The following is an 18,748-nucleotide window of genomic DNA, read 5'->3' as shown; positions in this document are numbered from 1 at the left end:
CGTGTTCAGTTTATAGGATGCTGCCGGAACACAGCTGCCTTGTGCCTGCACAAGCTTGCATCCTGCTCTGTAACTTCACCACTCACCACCTATGTTCTCTTCAGGCAGGCCCCTGAAGATGCACCTTTCGAATGTCCATAGCCTTGGATCCAATCTGGCTGGAACGTATTGCTATTTATAACAGTATTTACGTTCCTAGCATTTCCTATCCAGAATAGCTATGCAGGTTGGGTAAAAGACTATTGCTGCGTGCGATCACATCTTATGAACACACCATAGCTTCTCTCTGATCGTCGAAGCAACACATGTAGACAAGACTTGGTATTAGATATTAGCGCATACGGTAGTTGATAGCTCGTAGCCCAGTAGCTTGCTTCTTCTGGTGTCAATGCCGGTGAGACCAGTGATCTGGGAATAGCTATGTTTCTTCTACATAGTTCAGTCTTCCGAAAAACACAAGCGATTTACATCTACACCTATTGCCAATGTGTCGGATTTTGGTATACTGCTGAAACACAGCTGCCTTGCCGCTTCGTGTCATCCTCTGTACCTCACCGCCTATGTATGTACTCCCTCCGTTCCAAATTATTTGTCGCACGTATGAATGTATCTAGATGTATTTTAGTTCTAGATACATCCATTTCAGCGACGAGTAATTTAAAACGAAGGGAGTACTTTTTTTTGAAACAGCCTATGTATGTACTTTATTTTTATTTGTTGTCAGTATCTCTATTCCTAATGTCTCAGTTGGTATTCTCCGCGGTTAATTTTCGTCCCACCACTTTCGTCCAGTTTTTTTCGCTGGTTTTTTTCGTCCCCTCCTCACCCCACGCACGCAGCCAAAAAACACCCCGCAAAAAACAGCTCCTATCGATCCGTCGAGGACACAGAGCCGCCGATCCGCTCCTCCCCGATGCCGATCCGGGCAGACGCGCCCGTCGTGGATCACGAGCGCCCGTCGCGGATCAGGATCCTCAGGACGCCGCCGCCGCCGCGGATCCACTGCCACGCACAGCTCGGGCCCGAGCCGCGATGGGCTCGGCTATGGCCGCTGCCGCGTGCGCCCTTCGTCTCCAGGCTCGGCGAGCCCCACCGCCAGCCACCCCCAACCCACATCGGCGTCAAGCTATCTCCTTGGTGCTGTTGTCCTCGATAGGCTAATGACTCGAGGCATGCTGCTAGCACAATTACAGAAGGCCATACAGTCAGCGGCAAAGTGCTCGCCGTTGCTAATGATTGACTGCTGAGGATCTCCATTCGGGGGTACGTATTCCTCTCTCTCTCTCTCTCTCTCTCTCATCCTTCCCTTTTCTCTTAATTTCTTTTGTGCTTTATTTTTTGATCCAGTTTTTCCATGCTTATATTTGATAGATTTAGCTACCTGCTCAAATAAGATGGTCAATAGCTGTTCCTGTGATCCATTCTATGGATGAAGAAGGAGAAGACGAGGGAACACAATAATTTCTGTGTCATATTATTTGTTTCTGATGTGGCTACTCTGGAATACAATTTATGGGCGAGAGATCAGACTTTCAGGTTGGGTGCGGTATTATATCTCATCAGATTCAGTAACCAGCGTGGAATTAATTTTAATTTTGTTCTTCATCAGATAAGTAGAGCCATGCTTTACCCCAATCTTCATTTTATGAATCTCAACTTCAAAAATCATGATAGTTGCACTGTATTTTGTTGAGTCCAACATAAAGCTGAGAGCAGAGTACCTACTTTGTCTTGGTATATCAGAATAATAAGGAATCTATGAGATTAGATAAGCCAAATAGTTGGTACTTGCTGAGGCTACAAAATTATCTTAATTGTTCCATTTAGTAGTTCACTGAATATTAAACAATGCTGTTTCTTCCACTGGGGAGTTGTTTTATGTAGCCCGAGCAACAAACAGCCTATGAACTTCTAAACCAATTCTTTTTTTTAGTAGGACCTTATGCTCTTTTAACTGAAAAACTGGGAGCACTAGCAGTTCTTCACAAGGTAATCACCTCCTATGAATGTTTGGTGGTGCTGCTCCAATTTCTATTGCATTGCTTCTGATGTATGAATGGATTATTTTCCTCATTTGCTAATTAACGCAACTGGCGTAATTCTTCATGACAATAGATATTTTTGTAGTGCACAGTATGATTTTTTTAGTTACCCTCCTTATGAATAGATTTTTTGTAGTGTACAGTACAATATTTTTGTCAGGGTTGCATGTTGCTTGCTACTGCTACTGCTTGTACAATTGTGTTGTTTTGTAATATTTCTTAACTGTTAAGAGATGTTGCCACACTGAGATTTTGCTACGGGCAGGAAAGTGGATTGGACAATGCCGCTAGCTCGGATGGCGCCCCGTATGGATGTCGATCGTGGGCGACGTGAGGAGGGACAAGGTAGAGAAAGGGGGTCAGGTTGGCGCCGCTGTAGAGGTGAGCAAGGGGGCCGGGGTTGCGTCGCCGCCGAGATGCACGAGGGGATCGGAGCTGCGCCAAGCAGATTCATCAGAGCACTTCGCTCTTGCTGCCTTTGGCCTGATGCTTAGATGGATTGATGCGTAAGTTTGAATCCTTTCATTTTTCACTTCTCTAATGGGTGGCTGATGGCCTGATGCTTTGATGGATCGATGCATGCTAGAACTGGCTGATATGTGCGTGTGTGTGCACATTTTTTTCTTTTGATTTTTGTACAGATTGGTTCATGCTTCTCTGCTTATGGATTTCTTCTTTCTTCTGTCTGTGTTTGTCACCCTGTTGCTGAATGATCTGGTGATTTTTTTTTCTTTGTGGGCTTATCTGATGAAATTTACTGCTACTTAGATCGTGCACTGACGCTGCCACCAGAAGATAGATCATAGATGCATGTGTTTGCTTTCGAACATGGTGCGTAATCTTGTGGTTTGCCAACTGTCACCTCCGGCAATTTCAGTTCAACATGTCTTGGTTTCTGCATTCTGAGTTCAGAGTTCTACATAGTGGAATGGTTAGTATATGGGAGTTTGCATCTACAGTTGCATACTGTAGTTCCAGGGGGGGGGGATCAAATGATACCACATTAGTATAGTCGAAGGCTAAGTTGTGTCCTTACCGCTGTTCACAACTGAACTCTTAAGATTTCAGAAATGACATGTCAAGCACAGGGTATAGAGCTCCGAAGAGTATTCTCCTTCCGTCATCGGTTGCTAAATCAGTAACGCCCAGCGTTGTGTGCGATGGAGCCCTTACCGCTGTTCACAGCTGAACTCTTTATTTTATTTTAATCCTTCAGATTTGTCGGGTCAGGGATCCTTCAGTTTTGTTGGATCAGGAAGTAAGAGCACCGGGACTTCAAGGACGATGGAGATTGTCGAAGGCTAAGTTGCAGAGTGCATGGGCAGCAGTACCAGAGCAAGAACCTCGCGCGTGACGGAGCTGCTGTGGTAGAGAAGCAAAACTCAACGACTAACTCTACAAGCTCTGGTCGCTTTCTTAAACATCACTAACGTAATCATATCTCACTCCATTATGCAAATCTTATTTCTGTTTTTTTGATTCCATTTCAGTACTTGTACCTTTTTACAATGCATTTAGTGCATATGAATGAAGTATATTGATTTATCTTCTACCTATGGTTTTCTTTGCTTTATTGGTGCTCAACGTTTTTGACATGTTGGCATGCATATTACTAAATTTGGTCAAGCAACCCGCCAACAGATACAAAGAAGGTGAGTTTATAATGTGTAATACCCGTTTCCTTTTTCTTTTTATCCTGCAATGTGCAATACTTAAATGAAATTCAGTTATTGATGTTTGTTTTATGCGGTTGAAAAAAGAATCTCAAATTTGGTGATCCTATGTTGCTGGTTTGATTATGATAAATGCTTGTTGAAATGAGCCAACTGATTTTTTTTTCTGCTGTATGTCACCCTTGTGTGACGAAAGTTATATTGTCTAAGGGACGACTTAATTGATTATAGTTCTCTTTATCCCTGAAAGGTACTATGCAACAATACAAAATTGCTTTTGTTTGCAGGGTTATATGTCTTCTGATCATCTTGATGGCATATATGAGGACCTGCAATACTGAACCTGGAAGTTAGTCATTGAGGCAATGGTCATGGTAGTGATATCTACTGCCAGAACATAAACGTTTGGCCCTCCTTGTTGCCACGAAGGATTATGATCAACTGGACTTGCAGAACTAGTTAATGGCATGATGCTGGCAGTAGTAATGGAGGGTTGTGATTTCTGGATGGTAAATTCTGAATTGGAAATGATATTTTCTAATGTATTCATACAGTTAGATAAGTATCATATTAGATTTTCTTCTCTTACCTGGAACGTCTGCCATGTAAAGCATGCTTCCCTTTGATTTGCTGTTGTGCTAGGAATAGGACGGATTGGCTTCCTCTTCTCATGAAACACACTGACACAAAGTTTCTGGTTTCTGACGTACAAGGATTATGTACTATGAACAAATATTGCAATGTTCATTAGTAGTACTGTTTGTTGAAGCGATGCCTCTGCCACAGGTATGAAATTATCGTTGGGCCTTCAACTATTTTTATTTGATGTATATGCTTCCAAACACTACTTGTTCCAGTACTACATACTGGACAAAAACAATTTCCTTATATGCTAGAACACGGCATGGCTAATTAGTAATTGCACTACATTCCTAATAACTTCTAAACTTTTGGGAGGCATGGCAATGTTCTTCAACCATGATTAAGTTCATATATAATTAGACACTTCAAAAAGAATGTCCTGTGACACAACTCACCTTGGTAACTATGCTACAAAGTGTCCGAACCTGCATTTTATATCAGGATGATAAAATTTCACCAATCTATCATCGTTCACACTAAATTGAACTTGGGAGTGTTAAAAACCGCCGTCACTAATTTAGCTAACCGCTCACCAGTAGGTAATCTAGCTAATCGCTCACCAAGTAAGTAATCTTTAATATGAAGTTGTATATTGACTGTAGGACAATAACAACCAAGTTTTCAACAGCTGCAAATATTGAAATGCTGCTAATTTAAGAATTGAAGAGATTGCCTTTTCATTTTGTAAAATCTTCCTATTCCATTGTGCCATCTCAAGTGACCAAGCATGATCTTTAATTTGCCATGTATGATGCAGCGGAGCCATTTTATTAAGCTGGCATTAGTAGTTTTGCATTACATGATTTGTGTGCAAGTTTGAACGTCTGTCGAATAATATTAATATTAAGTTTATAATACTGAAACAGTCCGTTATTGTTGTTATCTTCTTGGGAATACTTGAGAAGGCGCGACGAGGAAGGTGGGGACACGCCATGGCAGAGGCCAGTGCAGAACCTACATGTAAGCCGTGGGGTCAGGTAACCCATAGCTTTTTTATAGCACCCCTTTGTTTTTCTAAATTTTACGCATTAGTCCTTGTAACTTGAGAAGATTGACCCCACAGATTTCTAATGTCCCCACAGGGTATTCTTGCTGGCACAACCGCTGGTAGAGGCGCGTGGTTGACAGGAGGAGCCGCGGAGGCATGACGGTGGACATGTGGATGTTATCGTGGCATTGACACATTTCGCTCTACCAACACTGCATACAAACGTGACTGAATGTTATCGTGGCTTAGATGCCCTATCAAATTCTTGCTTGACTTCTTGGTTTTGTATGCTTGGATGTATGTTTCAGTTCCTACATGGTATTTCTCATGTGGAGTTGAAACCACATTTGGTTGGTCCAATAGCAAATAATCATATGTTTCACTCTGAAATCATAGTGCATATAGTGATGTTACGTTCTTGTGCAAATTACTGCACACATATACATGGAGTTACCTGAAAAGGTCTCACACTTGGGCTCCTGCAAGTAACACTATCACTCGCTTGTAGAGTTTGCAAGTGGTGATAATTGTCATACTACTAGGTAACAGCCTAACTCGAATCAGCCTTGACCTTGTATAATATAGATAGTCGTCCATACCGTCGATGTCTTCGGAGCCATAGTCAAATACGTCGGTTAAGTCATCGACGGTGGCTATAAAGTGGGTAGCGGGTGGGAAGCAAAATTCCTCGTCATCCGCCTCTAGCTCGAACCGAACGTAGTTCGGTCGTGAGTCTTCTTCCAAGGACAATTTCTTCAAAGAGTTTAGTACGTCACCCCAAGGCGAATGCTGGAAGATGTCTGCGGCGCCAAATTTGAAAATCGATAACCGATCCAGCTCGGTGTCCGCAAGCGCATCCAGTCCGGAACGTATGGCCGGATACGAGTCCGGAGTTCCATTGACGCAAGCATCGCAGGATGTCGAATCCGTGTGCGGCTCCAACGCCGTAGGCTTTGTGTCCTCGGAGGGCATGGCCTTCTCCGGTTCTGGAGCCGTTGCAGCAACAGGATCCATCTCCTGGACGTAGTCCGATAACTGATGTAAGTCATATTCGTCGGAGCACGGGGAAGCAACCGCCGCGGTTTCGAATCCATTGAAGATCAAGTCTCCACGGATATCCGCGACGTAGTTTAGGATCCCAAATCTGACCTGGTGGCCAGGGGCGTAGCTATCGATCTGCTCCAGATGGCCAAGCGAGTTGGCCCGCAGTACAAAGCCGCCGAACACCAAGATTTGTCCGGGGAGGAAGGTCTCTCCCCGGACGGCGTCAACAATGACGATCGAAGGGGCCATCGAATCCTTTCGTCGACGGCACAGTGGAACTCTCAATGAAAGCACCAGTGTCGGTGTCAAAACCGGCGGATCTCGGGTAGGGGGTCCCGAACTGTGCGTCTAGGATCGATGGTAACAGGAGACGGGGGACACAATGTTTACCCAGGTTCGGGCCCTCTCTATGGAGGTAATACCCTACTTCCTGCTTGATTGATCTTGATGAATATGAGTGTTACAAGAGTTGATCTACCACGAGATCGTACTGGATAAACCCTAGAAGTCTAGCCTATGAGTATATGGTAATGAATCTGTCCTATCCGGACTATACTCTCCGGTTTATATAGACACCGGAGAGATCTAGGGTTACATGGAGTCAGTTACATTAAGGAGGGAATCTTCATAATCGATCGCCTAGCTTGCCTTCCACGCCAAGTAGAGTCCAATTCGGACAAGGGTGTAGTCTTCGGTCTTCAAAGCCCATAAGTCCGGCCCAATGAGTAACAGGCCGGACGCCCGAGGACCCCTTAGTCCAGGACTCCCTCACCAGGCGCGCCCTGGTGGGTTGTGCCCACCTCTGGTGCCCACCTTGGGTGCCCCACGGACTGCCTCTTTGCTCTATAAATACCCCAATATTCCAGAAACCGTAGGGGAGTCAACGAAAATCAATTCCGGCCGCCGCAGAGTCCAGTACCACCAGATCCAATCTAGACATCATCACGGAGGGGTTCACCATTTCCATTGGTGCCTCTCCGATGATGCGTGAGTAGTTCTTTGTAGACCTTCGGGTCCGTAGTTAGTAGCTAGATGGCTTCCTCTCTCTCGTTTGATTCTCAATACAATGGTCTCTTCGAGATCCATATGATGTAACTCTTTTTGCGGTGTGTTTGTTGGGATCGGATGAACTTTGAGTTTATGATCAGATATATCTTTTTATATCCATGGAAGTTATTTGAGTTTCTTTGATCTCTTATATGCATGATTGCTTATAGCCTCGTATTTCTTCTCCGGTATATGGGTTTTGTTTGGCCAACTTGATCTATTTATCTTGTAATGGGAAGAGGTGCTTTGTAGTGGGTTCAATCTTACGGTGCTTGATCCCACTGACAAAAGGGGAACCGACACGTATGTTTCGATGCTACTAAGGATAAAACGATGGGGTCTCCACATAGATAGATCTTGTCTACATCATGTCATTGTTCTTATTGCATTACTCCGTTTCCCCATGAACTTAGTACACTAGATGCATACTGGATAGCGGTCGATGTGTGGAGTAATAGTAGTAGATGCAGGCAGGAGTCGGTCTACTAATCTTGGACGTGATGCCTATTTAATGATCATTGCCTGGATATCGTCATGATTATTTGAAGTTCTATCAATTACCCAATAGTAATTTGTTAACCCACCGTTTGCTATTTTTCTCGAGAGAAGCCACTAGTGAAACCTACAGCCCCCGGGTCTCTTTCTCATATTATTTGCCTTTGCGATCTACTTTTCATTTGCTTTTATTTTTAGATCTATTAAACAAAAATACAAAAATACCTTACTGCAATTTATTCTTATTTATTTTATTGGGATTTTTATTTCTGTGCCCCTGGTTCCTTAGCTCTACTCATTCATCCCCGCGCTCTTAACTTTTGCTCACTTTTCCCCACTCCCTTGCCAGAAACCCTCATAACTGGGCACAACGGACGTTGTCGTCGGGTCAAAGGCTTTGACTGTTAGCTGACGAGTGGGGCCGCGTATACGTGGGTGCATGCAAGACCGCGGTCGTGGGGTAGCACATCTTATAAAGAGGGCAACCACCTCCATCGCCCCTACCATTTCCCCCAAATCCCCTCGCTGCGGCCAACGCATTTGGGTCGGCTCGTGCGCCCAACGCTGGCCCGACCCATTTTAACGGGGCCGACAAAAAAAATTGTGCATGCATATTTGAAATAAAAACAACTTAATTAAACATTAAAGCCGGCCTTAGGAAAGCCGGCGAGAGTCCACGCGTCCACATTAGCATTAAAAGAAATTAAAAACAACCTAACTACGAGGCGGCGCGCTGCCCAGCACGCCCTAGGCGTCGTCTCGTCGTCGTCCTCGGGGTGGGTGAGGTCGATGAGCGTCGGCGCATGGCCGGCCCAGGGGAACGCCGTGTTCCAGGCGGCGGCGATGTGGGCCGCGGGCAGCTGTTCCGGCGGGGGCAGTGCCGACACGGGGGGCTGTGCGGCCGCCTGTGCAGCCGCGGCTTGGCGCGCCTCCTCCTCAACCTCGCGCGCCTCCTCCTCGAGATCGCGCTCGAGCATCTCCTCGTACTCGCCACGAGGGCGCTCCTCGGAGAGCCGTCGCTCGCGCCACATCTCGAGGTACACCGCCTCCTGCTCCGGGGTCGCCCCCATCCAAACCGGTGGCGCGGACACCCACTCGCGCACCACTCCCGTCCAGGAGAAGCACGCGATGGGCTCCGGCTCCGGCTCGGGCTCCGGCTGCGGCTCCGGGTCGGCCTTGACGAGCCGTCGGGGAGGGGACGGCGGGGCCACCGGCGGCACGATGCAATCGCCGACCGCGGAGAGGGCGAGGGCCTGCACCATGGCCGCCTCGTAGCGAGCCTCCTCTTCCTCCACCGCCTCCACCCTGCGCCGCTCGTCCTCCTCGCTCTCGCGGTAGACTGCCTCAAGGGCTGCCTGGTAGGTGGCCTCCATCGCCTGGTCTCCCTCCCGGACGACGAGCAGGGGCGGCGGCACGCTGCGGTCGACCTCCCGCACGCCGCGTCGCCTCGCCTCCTCATGCTCGAAGGCGAACCACCTCGCCCAGTTAGGCGAGTCGGTGGTGTAGGTGGCGTCGCGGCGCTGCTTTGGCCTCAGCATTGCCCGCCGGCGCCGCACCTCCTCCACGTGCGCCCTAGTCGACCGCGGCACTGCCGACACTGGGATCCTCTCTGGATCCAGATGTCAGTCGTGCGGCAGGGTGACGTCGGGGTACGGCAGAGGGACGCGGTGCTGCCAGTACCACTCTGCCTGGTGCCTTGGCACACTCACTCGCACCCTCTGCCGGCTAGCCAGCGCCGGCGGAGGCGATACGAACTCAGAGGGGAAAGGGACGGCGGGGGCCTTGCCCTTGGACTTGCTGCTGCCGGCGCCGGAGAAGAGCCCCATTTGGCTAGGGTTGTCTAGGGTTTTTGCTAGGGTTTGCCGGCGACGGGGGAGCGAGCGTGCCTAGATGAGGACGACGAGTTGGATGAGGATGGCCCCGCCGCACGGTCGGCTTAAAAAAGGGCGACCGCCGTCGCTGACGCGTGGGCCCGTGGTCATAAATTAAGCTGACCGGGAGTGGGCAGCCGCCAGGTGGGGACGCGGCGGACAGCGTGAAGGCGTGGGTGGCGTCCGTTCGACGTCCGCGCCGACGCATTTGGGGCGCAAATTTGAAGTGATTTAAAGGAGGTCAAATAAATTTGAATTTGAGAAAATGTGCTCCAAATGAGCTCCCAGGCTAGGGTAAACAGCCCATTTGTAATCAAGTTTTATTTGAACCTACTCTAAATGAGCCAAATATTTTTTATTAACACATATTCAATTTCCATAGTGTAGATTCGAAGTCTCGCTAATTTCTGATTTTTTGATTTTTTCTTAATTTTTCAAAAACTGAAGGTAACACCACCTCCTCTCCTTGAACTCTATGAAATCATGTACATGATAGCTCATATGTGTGAAGCTTTTCTCATTAAAATAACCATAGAGCAAGTTTATGATTTTTGGTTGGTAACATGTCACATAAGACAACATTGTGCGCAGGTTATATATATTTTTGGTTTTTTTAAAATTAATGGTGCTCATTTGACCTCGATCGTGCCAGCTATGGTTTTTCATGAAAATGACCATAGACCAAGTTTAGTATTTTTCCTCGTTAGTTTGTCTTATAAAACGACGAACGGCGAAGGTTCCATATTTTTTCAATTTTTTTAAAATTAGTTATGCTCAGTCAAAGCCTTCGAAACCCCGTTGACCAGCTCAAAACCCCTCTAAACCCCGCGGGGTTTCGCCTAACCCTAGCTCCCAACGTCAGCCGTCCGATCATACCCTCGCGTCAAGCCATGGCCCTCTGATCTGGCCTTCTAGAAGGAACTAGGTGGGCTGGCTGTGTGCAGGCTCCGCGCCGTTGGATCACAAGGACGGCTCCGCATCGTTGGATCGTGGGGCGATCCGCGAGAGGCGATCCTATTGCTTGTGCTCGGCTGCTCGCCCACCACTGACTCCGTGAAAAAAAAACGTTGTTATTGGGCCCAAAAGGAAACCAAGCTCTGGGCCGTCGAATTGCGTCTTTTTTTGCATCATTTGCTCTTTTTTTGTGAACGTGCTGGCTCTGTATTTTTGCATTGTTTGCTCTGTTTTTTGCATCTTTTTTTTGTTCTACACAAATGTAAAATGACCAAATTTATAAGTGCTAAATTTATTTTAATCATGTAAAATGGCCACAAACTATCAAAAAAAGGGTCATTTTGCATTTGTATAATGGCCACAAGCCCTCTATCTCTTTTTATCATGCAAAATAACCAAATTTTTAAGTGCCAATTTATTTTTATCATTCAAAATGGCCACAAGCTCTTCAAAAATTGTCTTTTTTTTGTTCATATATGTTGGAAATATGCCCTAGAGGCAATAATAAATGGTTATTATTATATTTCTTTGTTCATGATAATTGTCTATTGTTCATGCTATAATTGTGTTATCCGGAAATCGTAATACATGTGTGAATACATAGACCACAACGTGTCCCTAGTAAGCCTCTAGTTGACTAGCTCGTTGATCAACTGATAGTCATGGTTTCCTGACTATGGGCATTGGATGTCATTGAGAACGGGATCACATCATTAGGAGAATGATGTGATGGACAAGACCCAATCCTAAGCATAGCATAAAAGATCGTGTAGTTTCGTTTGCTAGAGCTTTTCCAATGTCAAGTATCTTTTCCTTAGACCATGAGATCGTGCAACTCCCGGACACCGTAGGAGTGCTTTGGGTGTGCCAAACGTCACAACGTAACTGGGTGACTATAAAGGTGCACTACGGGTATCTCCGAAAGTGTCTGTTGGGTTGGCACGGATCGAGACTGGGATTTGTCACTCCGTGTGACGTAGAGGTATCTCTGGGCCCACTCGGTAATGCATCATCATCATGAGCTCAATGTGACTAAGGCATTAGTCACGGGATCATGCATTGCGGTACGAGTAAAGAGACTTGCCGGTAACGAGATTGAACAAGGTATTGGGATATCGACGATCGAATCTCGGGCAAGTAACATACCGATTGACAAAGGGAATTGGATACGGATTGATTGAATCCTCGACACCGTGGTTCATCCGATGAGATCATCGTGGAGCATGTGGGATCAACATGGGTATCCAGATCCCGCTGTTGGTTATTGACCGGAGAGGCGTCTCGGTCATGTCTGCATGTCTCCCGAACCCGTAGGGTCTACAAACTTAAGGTTCGGTGACGCTAGGGTTGTAGAGATATGAGTATGCGGGAACCCGAAAGTTGTTCGGAGTCCCGGATGAGATCCCGGACGTCACGAGGAGTTCCGGAATGGTCCGGAGGTGAAGAATTATATATAGGAAGTCCAGTTTCGGCCACCGGGAAAGTTTCGGGGGTTATCGGTATTGTACCGGGACCACCGGAAGGGTCCCGGGGGTCCACCGGGTGGGGCCACCTGTCCCGAAGGGCCCCGTGGGCTGAAGTGGGAAGGGAACCAGCCCCTAGTGGGCTGGGGCACCCCCCATGGGCCTTCCCCCTGCGCCTAGGGTTGGAAACCCAAGGGTGGGGGGGCGCCCCACTTGACTTGGGGGGTAAGTTACCCCCTGGCCGCCGCCCCCCCATCCAGATGAGTTCTGGCCGGCGCCCCCCCCCCCTCCCAGGGGGCCTATATAAAGGGGGGAGGGAGGGAGGGCAGCAATATAACAGCCTTGGGCGCCTCCCTCCTCCCCTGCTACACCTCTCCCTCTCGCAGACGCTCGGCGAAGCCCTGCCGAGATCCCGCTACATCCACCACCACGCCGTCGTGCTGCTGGATCTCCATCAACCTCTCCTTCCCCTTGCTGGATCAAGAAGGAGGAGACGTCGCTGCACCGTACGTGTGTTGAACGCGGAGGTGCCGTCCGTTCGGCACTTGGTCATCGGTGATTTGAATCACGGCGAGTACGACTCCGTCATCCATGTTCATTGGAACGCTTCCGCTCGCGATCTACAAGGGTATGTAGATGCACTCCTTTCCCCTCGTTGCTAGTATACTCCATAGATGGATCTTGGTGAGCGTAGGAAAATTTTAAAATTATGCTACGATTCCCAACAGTGGCATCGTGAGCCAGGCCTATGCGTAGTTACTATGCACGAGTAGAACACAAAGTAGTTGTGGGCGTTGATGTTGCCAATTCTTCTTGCCGCTACTAGTCTTATCTTGTTTCGGCGGTATTGTGGGATGAAGCGGCCCGGACCGACCTTACACGTACGCTTACGTGAGACAGGTTCCACCGACTGACATGCACTAGTTGCATAAGGTGGCTAGCGGGTGTCTGTCTCTCCTACTTTAGTCGGAACGGATTCGATGAAAAGGGTCCTTATGAAGGGTAAATAGAAATTGGCAAATCACGTTGTGGTCATATGTAGGTAAGAAACGTTCTTGCTAGAAACCTACGACCCACGTAAAAACTTGCAACAACAATTAGAGGACGTCTAACTTGTTTTTGCAGCATGTGCTATGTGATGTGATATGGCCAGAAGATGTGATGAATGATATATGTGATGTATGAGATTGATCATATTCTTCTAATAGGAATCATGACTTGCATGTCGATGAGTATGACAACCGGCAGGAGCCATAGGAGTTGTCTTTATTATTTTGTATGACCTGCGTGTCATTGAATAACGCCATGTAAATTACTTTACTTTATTGCTAAACGTGTTAGCCATAGAAGTAGAAGTAATCGTTGGCGTGACAACTTCATGAAGACACAATGATGGAGATCATGATGATGGAGATCATGATGATGGAGATCATGGTGTCATGCCGGTGACGAAGATGATCATGGTGCCCCGAAGATGGAGATCAAAGGAGCAAAATGGTATTGGCCATATCATGTCACTATTTGATTGCATGTGATGTTTATCATGTTTTTGCATCTTATTTGCTTAGAACGACGGTAGTAAGTAAGATGATCCCTTATGATAATTTCAAGAAAGTGTTCCCCCTAACTGTGCACCGTTGCGAAGGTTCGTTGTTTCGAAGCACCACGTGATGATCGGGTGTGATAGATTCTAACGTTCGCATACAACGGGTGTTGACGAGCCTAGCATGTACAGACATGGCCTCGGAACACACGCAATACACTTAGGTTGACTTGACGAGCCTAGCATGTACAGACATGGCCTCGGAACACGGAAGACCGAAAGGTCGAGCATGAGTCGTATAGAAGATACGATCAACATGAAGATGTTCACCGATCTTGACTAGTCCGTCTCACGTGATGATCGGACACGGCCTAGTTGACTCGGATCATGTTTCACTTAGATGACTAGAGGGATGTCTATCTGAGTGGGAGTTCATTGTATAATTTGATTAGATGAACTTAATTATCATGAACTTACTCTAAAATCTTTACACTATGTCTTGTAGATCAAATGGCCCACGTTGCCCTCAATTTCGACGCGTTCCTAGAGAAAACCAAGCTGAAAGATGATGGCAGCAACTATACGGACTGGGTCCGGAACCTGAGGATCATCCTCATAGCAGCCAAGAAAGATTATGTCCTAGAAGCACCGCTAGGTGAAGCACCAATCCCAGAGAACCAAGACGTTGTGAACGCTTGGCAGCAGCGTGCTGATGATTACTCCCTCGTTCAGTGTGGCATGCTTTATAGCTTAGAACCGGGTCTCCAAAAGCGTTTTGAGAAACATGGAGCAGATGAGATGTTCGAGGAGCTGAAAATGGTTTTCCAAGCTCATGCCCGGGTCGAGAGATATGAAGTCTCCGACAAGTTCTTCAGCTGTAAAATGGAGGAGAATAGTTCTGTTAGTGAGCACATACTCAGAATGTCTGGGTTGCACAACCGCTTGTCTCAGCTGGGACTTAATCTCCCGGATGATGCGGTCATTGACAGAATCCTTCAGTCGCTTCCACCAAGCTACAAGAGCTTTGTGATGAACTTCAATATGCAGGGGATGGAAAAGACCATTCCCGAGGTATATTCAATGCTGAAATCAGTAGAGGTGGAGATCAGAAAAGAACATCAAGTGTTGATGGTGAATAAAACCACTAAGTTCAAGAAGGGCAAGGGTAAGAAGAACTTCAAGAAGGACGGCAAGGGAGTTGCCGCGCCCGGTAAGCCAGTTACTGGGAAGAAGTCAAAGAATGGACCCAAGCCTGAAACTGAGTGCTTTTATTGCAAGGGAAGTGGTCACTGGAAGCGGAACTGCCCCAAATACTTAGCGAACAAGAAGGCCGGCAACGCCAAAGGTATATGTGATATACATGTAATTGATGTGTACCTTACCAGTACTCGTAGTAGCTCCTGGGTATTTGATACCGGTGCGGTTGCTCATATTTGTAACTCAAAACAGGAACTATGGAATAAACGGAGACTGGCGAAGGACGAGGTGACGATGCGCGTCGGGAATGGTTCCAAGGTCGATGTGATCGCCGTCGGCACGCTACCTCTGCATCTACCTACGGGATTAGTTTTAAACCTCAATAATTGTTATTTAGTGCCAGCTTTGAGCATGAACATTGTATCTGGATCTCGTTTAATTCGAGATGGCTACTCATTTAAATCCGAGAATAATGGTTGTTCTATTTATATGAGAGATATGTTTTATGGTCATGCCCCGCTGGTTAATGGTTTATTCTTGATGAATCTCGAACGTGATGTTACACATATTCATAGTGTGAATATCAAAAGATGTAAAGTTGATAACGATAGTCCCACATACTTGTGGCACTGCCGCCTTGGTCACATTGGTGTCAAGCGCATGAAGAAACTCCATGCAGATGGACTTTTGGAGTCTCTTGATTACGGATCATTTGACATGTGCGAACCATGCCTCATGGGTAAGATGACCAAGACTCCATTCTCCGGAACAATGGAGCGAGCAACCAACTTATTGGAAATCATACATACCGATGTGTGCGGTCCAATGAGTGTTGAGTGTCGCGGAGGATATCGTTATGTTCTCACTCTCACTGATGACTTAAGTAGATATATGGGTATGTCTACCTAATGAAACACAAGTCTGAAACCTTTGAAAAGTTCAAGGAATTTCAGAGTGAGGTTGAGAATCAACGTGACAGGAAAATAAAATTCTTACGATCAGATCGTGGTGGAGAATTTTTAAGTCACGAGTTTGGTACACACTTAAGGAAATGTGGAATAGTTTCACAACTCACGCCGCCTGGAACACCTCAGAGAAACGGTGTGTCCGAACGTCGTAATCGCACTCTATTGGATATGGTGCGATCTACGATGTCTCTTACCGATTTACCGCTCTCATTTTGGGGCTATGCTTTAGAGACTGCCGCATTCACTTTAAATAGGGCTCCGTCGAAATCCGTTGAGACGACATCGTATGAATTATGGTTTGGGAAGAAACCTAAGCTGTCGTTTCTAAAAGTTTGGGGATGCGATGCTTATGTCAAGAAACTTCAACCTGAAAAGCTCGAACCCAAGTCGGAGAAATGCGTCTTCATAGGATACCCTAAGGAAACCATTGGGTATACCTTCTACCTCAGATCCGAAGGCAAGATCTTCGTTGCGAAGAACGGGTCCTTTCTGGAGAAGGAGTTTCTCTCGAAAGAATTGAGTGGGAGAAAAGTGGAACTTGATGAGGTGATAGTCACCCCTTCCATGCCGGAAAGTAGCGCAGCGCGGGAAAATGTTCCTGTGGTGCCTGCACCGACTGGGGAGGAAGTTAATGATGATGATCATGAAGCTTCGGATCAAGTTACTACTGAACTTCGTAGGTCCACAAGGACACGCTCCGCACCAGAGTGGTATGGCAACCCTGTCCTGGAAATCATGTTGTTAGACAACGGTGAACCTTCGAACTATGAAGAAGCGATGGCAGGCCCGGATTCCGACAAATGGCTAGAAGCCATGAAATCCGAGATAGGATCCATGTATGAAAACGAAGTATGGACTTTGACTGACTTGCCGGATGATCGGCGAGCCATAGAAAACAAATGGATCTTTAAGAAGAAGACAGACGCGGATGGTAATGTGACAATCTATAAGGCTCGACTTGTCGCTAAGGGTTATCGACAAGTTCAAGGGGTTGACTACGATGAGACTTTCTCACCCGTAGCGAAGCTGAAGTCCGTCCGAATCATGTTAGCAATTGCCGCATACTATGATTATGAGATATGGCAGATGGACGTCAAAACGGCATTCCTTAATGGCTTCCTTAAGGAAGAGTTGTATATGATGCAGCCAGAAGGTTTTGTCGATCCTAAGAATGCTAACAAAGTATGCAAGCTCCAGCGCTCAATCTATGGGCTGGTGCAAGCATCTCGGAGTTGGAACATTCGCTTTGATGAGATGATCAAAGCGTTTGGGTTTACACAGACTTATGGAGAAGCCTGTGTTTACAAGAAAGTGAGTGGGAGCTCTGTAGCATTTCTCATATTATATGTGGATGACATACTATTGATGGGAAATGATATAGAATTCTTGGAAAGTATTAAGGCCTATTTGAATAAGTGTTTTTCAATGAAGGACCTTGGAGAAGCTGCTTATATATTAGGCATCAAGATCTATAGAGATAGATCAAGACGCCTCATCGGTCTTTCACAAAGTACATACCTTGACAAGATATTGAAGAAGTTCAATATGGATCAGTCCAAGAAGGGGTTCTTGCCTGTATTGCAAGGTGTGCAGTTGAGCACGGCTCAATGCCCGACCACGGCAGAAGATATAGAAAAGATGAGTGTCATCCCCTATGCCTCGGCCATAGGGTCTATTATGTATGCCATGCTGTGTACCAGACCTGATGTAAACCTTGCCGTAAGTTTGGTAGGAAGGTACCAAAGTAATCCCGGCATGGAACACTGGACAGCGGTCAAGAATATCCTGAAGTACCTGAAGAGGACTAAGGATATGTTTCTCATTTATGGAGGTGACGAAGAGCTCGTCGTAAACGGTTACATCGACGCTAGCTTCGACACAGATCTGGATGACTCGAAGTCACAAACCGGATACGTGTATATTTTGAATGGAGGAGCAGTAAGCTGGTGCAGTTGCAAGCAAAGCGTCGTGGCGGGATCTACATGTGAAGCGGAGTACATGGCGGCCTCGGAGGCAGCACAGGAAGCAGTCTGGATGAAGGAGTTCATTATCGACCTAGGGGTGATTCCCAATGCGTCGAGCCCAATGACTCTCTTCTGTGACAACACTGGAGCTATTGCCCTTGCGAAGGAGCCCAGATTTCACAGGAAGACCAGGCATATCAAGCGTCGCTTCAACTCCATTCGTGAAAGTGTTCAAAATGGAGACATAGATATTTGTAAAGTACATACGGACCTAAATGTAGCAGATCCGTTGACTAAACCTCTCCCTAGAGCAAAACATGATCAACACCAGGACGCAATGGGTGTTCGATTCATCACAATGTAACTAGATTATTGACTCTAGTGCAAGTGGGAGACTGTTGGAAATATGCCCTAGAGGCAATAATAAATGGTTATTATTATATTTCTTTGTTCATGATAATTGTCTATTGTTCATGCTATAATTGTGTTATCCGAAAATCGTAATACATGTGTGAATACATAGACCACAACGTGTCCCTAGTAAGCCTCTAGTTGACTAGCTCGTTGATCAACTGATAGTCATGGTTTCCTGACTATGGGCATTGGATGTCATTGAGAACGGGATCACATCATTAGGAGAATGATGTGATGGACAAGACCCAATCCTAAGCATAGCATAAAAGATCGTGTAGTTTCGTTTGCTAGAGCTTTTCCAATGCCAAGTATCTTTTCCTTAGACCATGAGATCGTGCAACTCCCGGACACCGTAGGAGTGCTTTGGGTGTGCCAAACGTCACAACGTAACTGGGTGACTATAAAGGTGCACTACGGGTATCTCCGAAAGTGTCTGTTGGGTT

General features: G+C 46.6%; 1 long non-coding RNA gene across 9 annotated transcripts; it reads left to right on the top strand.

Moving 5' to 3' along the window:
- Positions 1-833: 833 nt before the first annotated feature.
- LOC109765462 (uncharacterized) lies at positions 834-5,735 on the top strand. Of its 9 annotated transcripts, none has more exons than XR_002233412.4 (9): positions 834-1,263; positions 1,372-1,536; positions 1,934-1,989; positions 2,308-2,548; positions 3,259-3,694; positions 4,003-4,224; positions 4,358-4,501; positions 5,263-5,317; positions 5,440-5,735. It is a non-coding gene; the product is annotated as an uncharacterized lncRNA (long non-coding RNA). The 9 variants fall into 9 exon arrangements; XR_002233411.4 differs by having other exon boundaries at positions 838-1,263; positions 1,937-1,989; positions 5,263-5,334; XR_005758180.3 differs by having other exon boundaries at positions 838-1,263; positions 3,259-3,473; positions 5,263-5,334.
- The last annotated feature ends 13,013 nt before the right edge of the window (positions 5,736-18,748 follow it).

The sequence above is a fragment of the Aegilops tauschii genome, chromosome 5, assembly GCF_002575655.3.
Source record: "Aegilops tauschii subsp. strangulata cultivar AL8/78 chromosome 5, Aet v6.0, whole genome shotgun sequence".
In the NCBI taxonomy this organism is placed as follows: Eukaryota; Viridiplantae; Streptophyta; class Magnoliopsida; order Poales; family Poaceae; genus Aegilops; species Aegilops tauschii.
The sequence above is the reverse complement of the archived record's forward strand: the minus strand, read 5'-3'. Positions and strand labels throughout refer to the sequence as shown.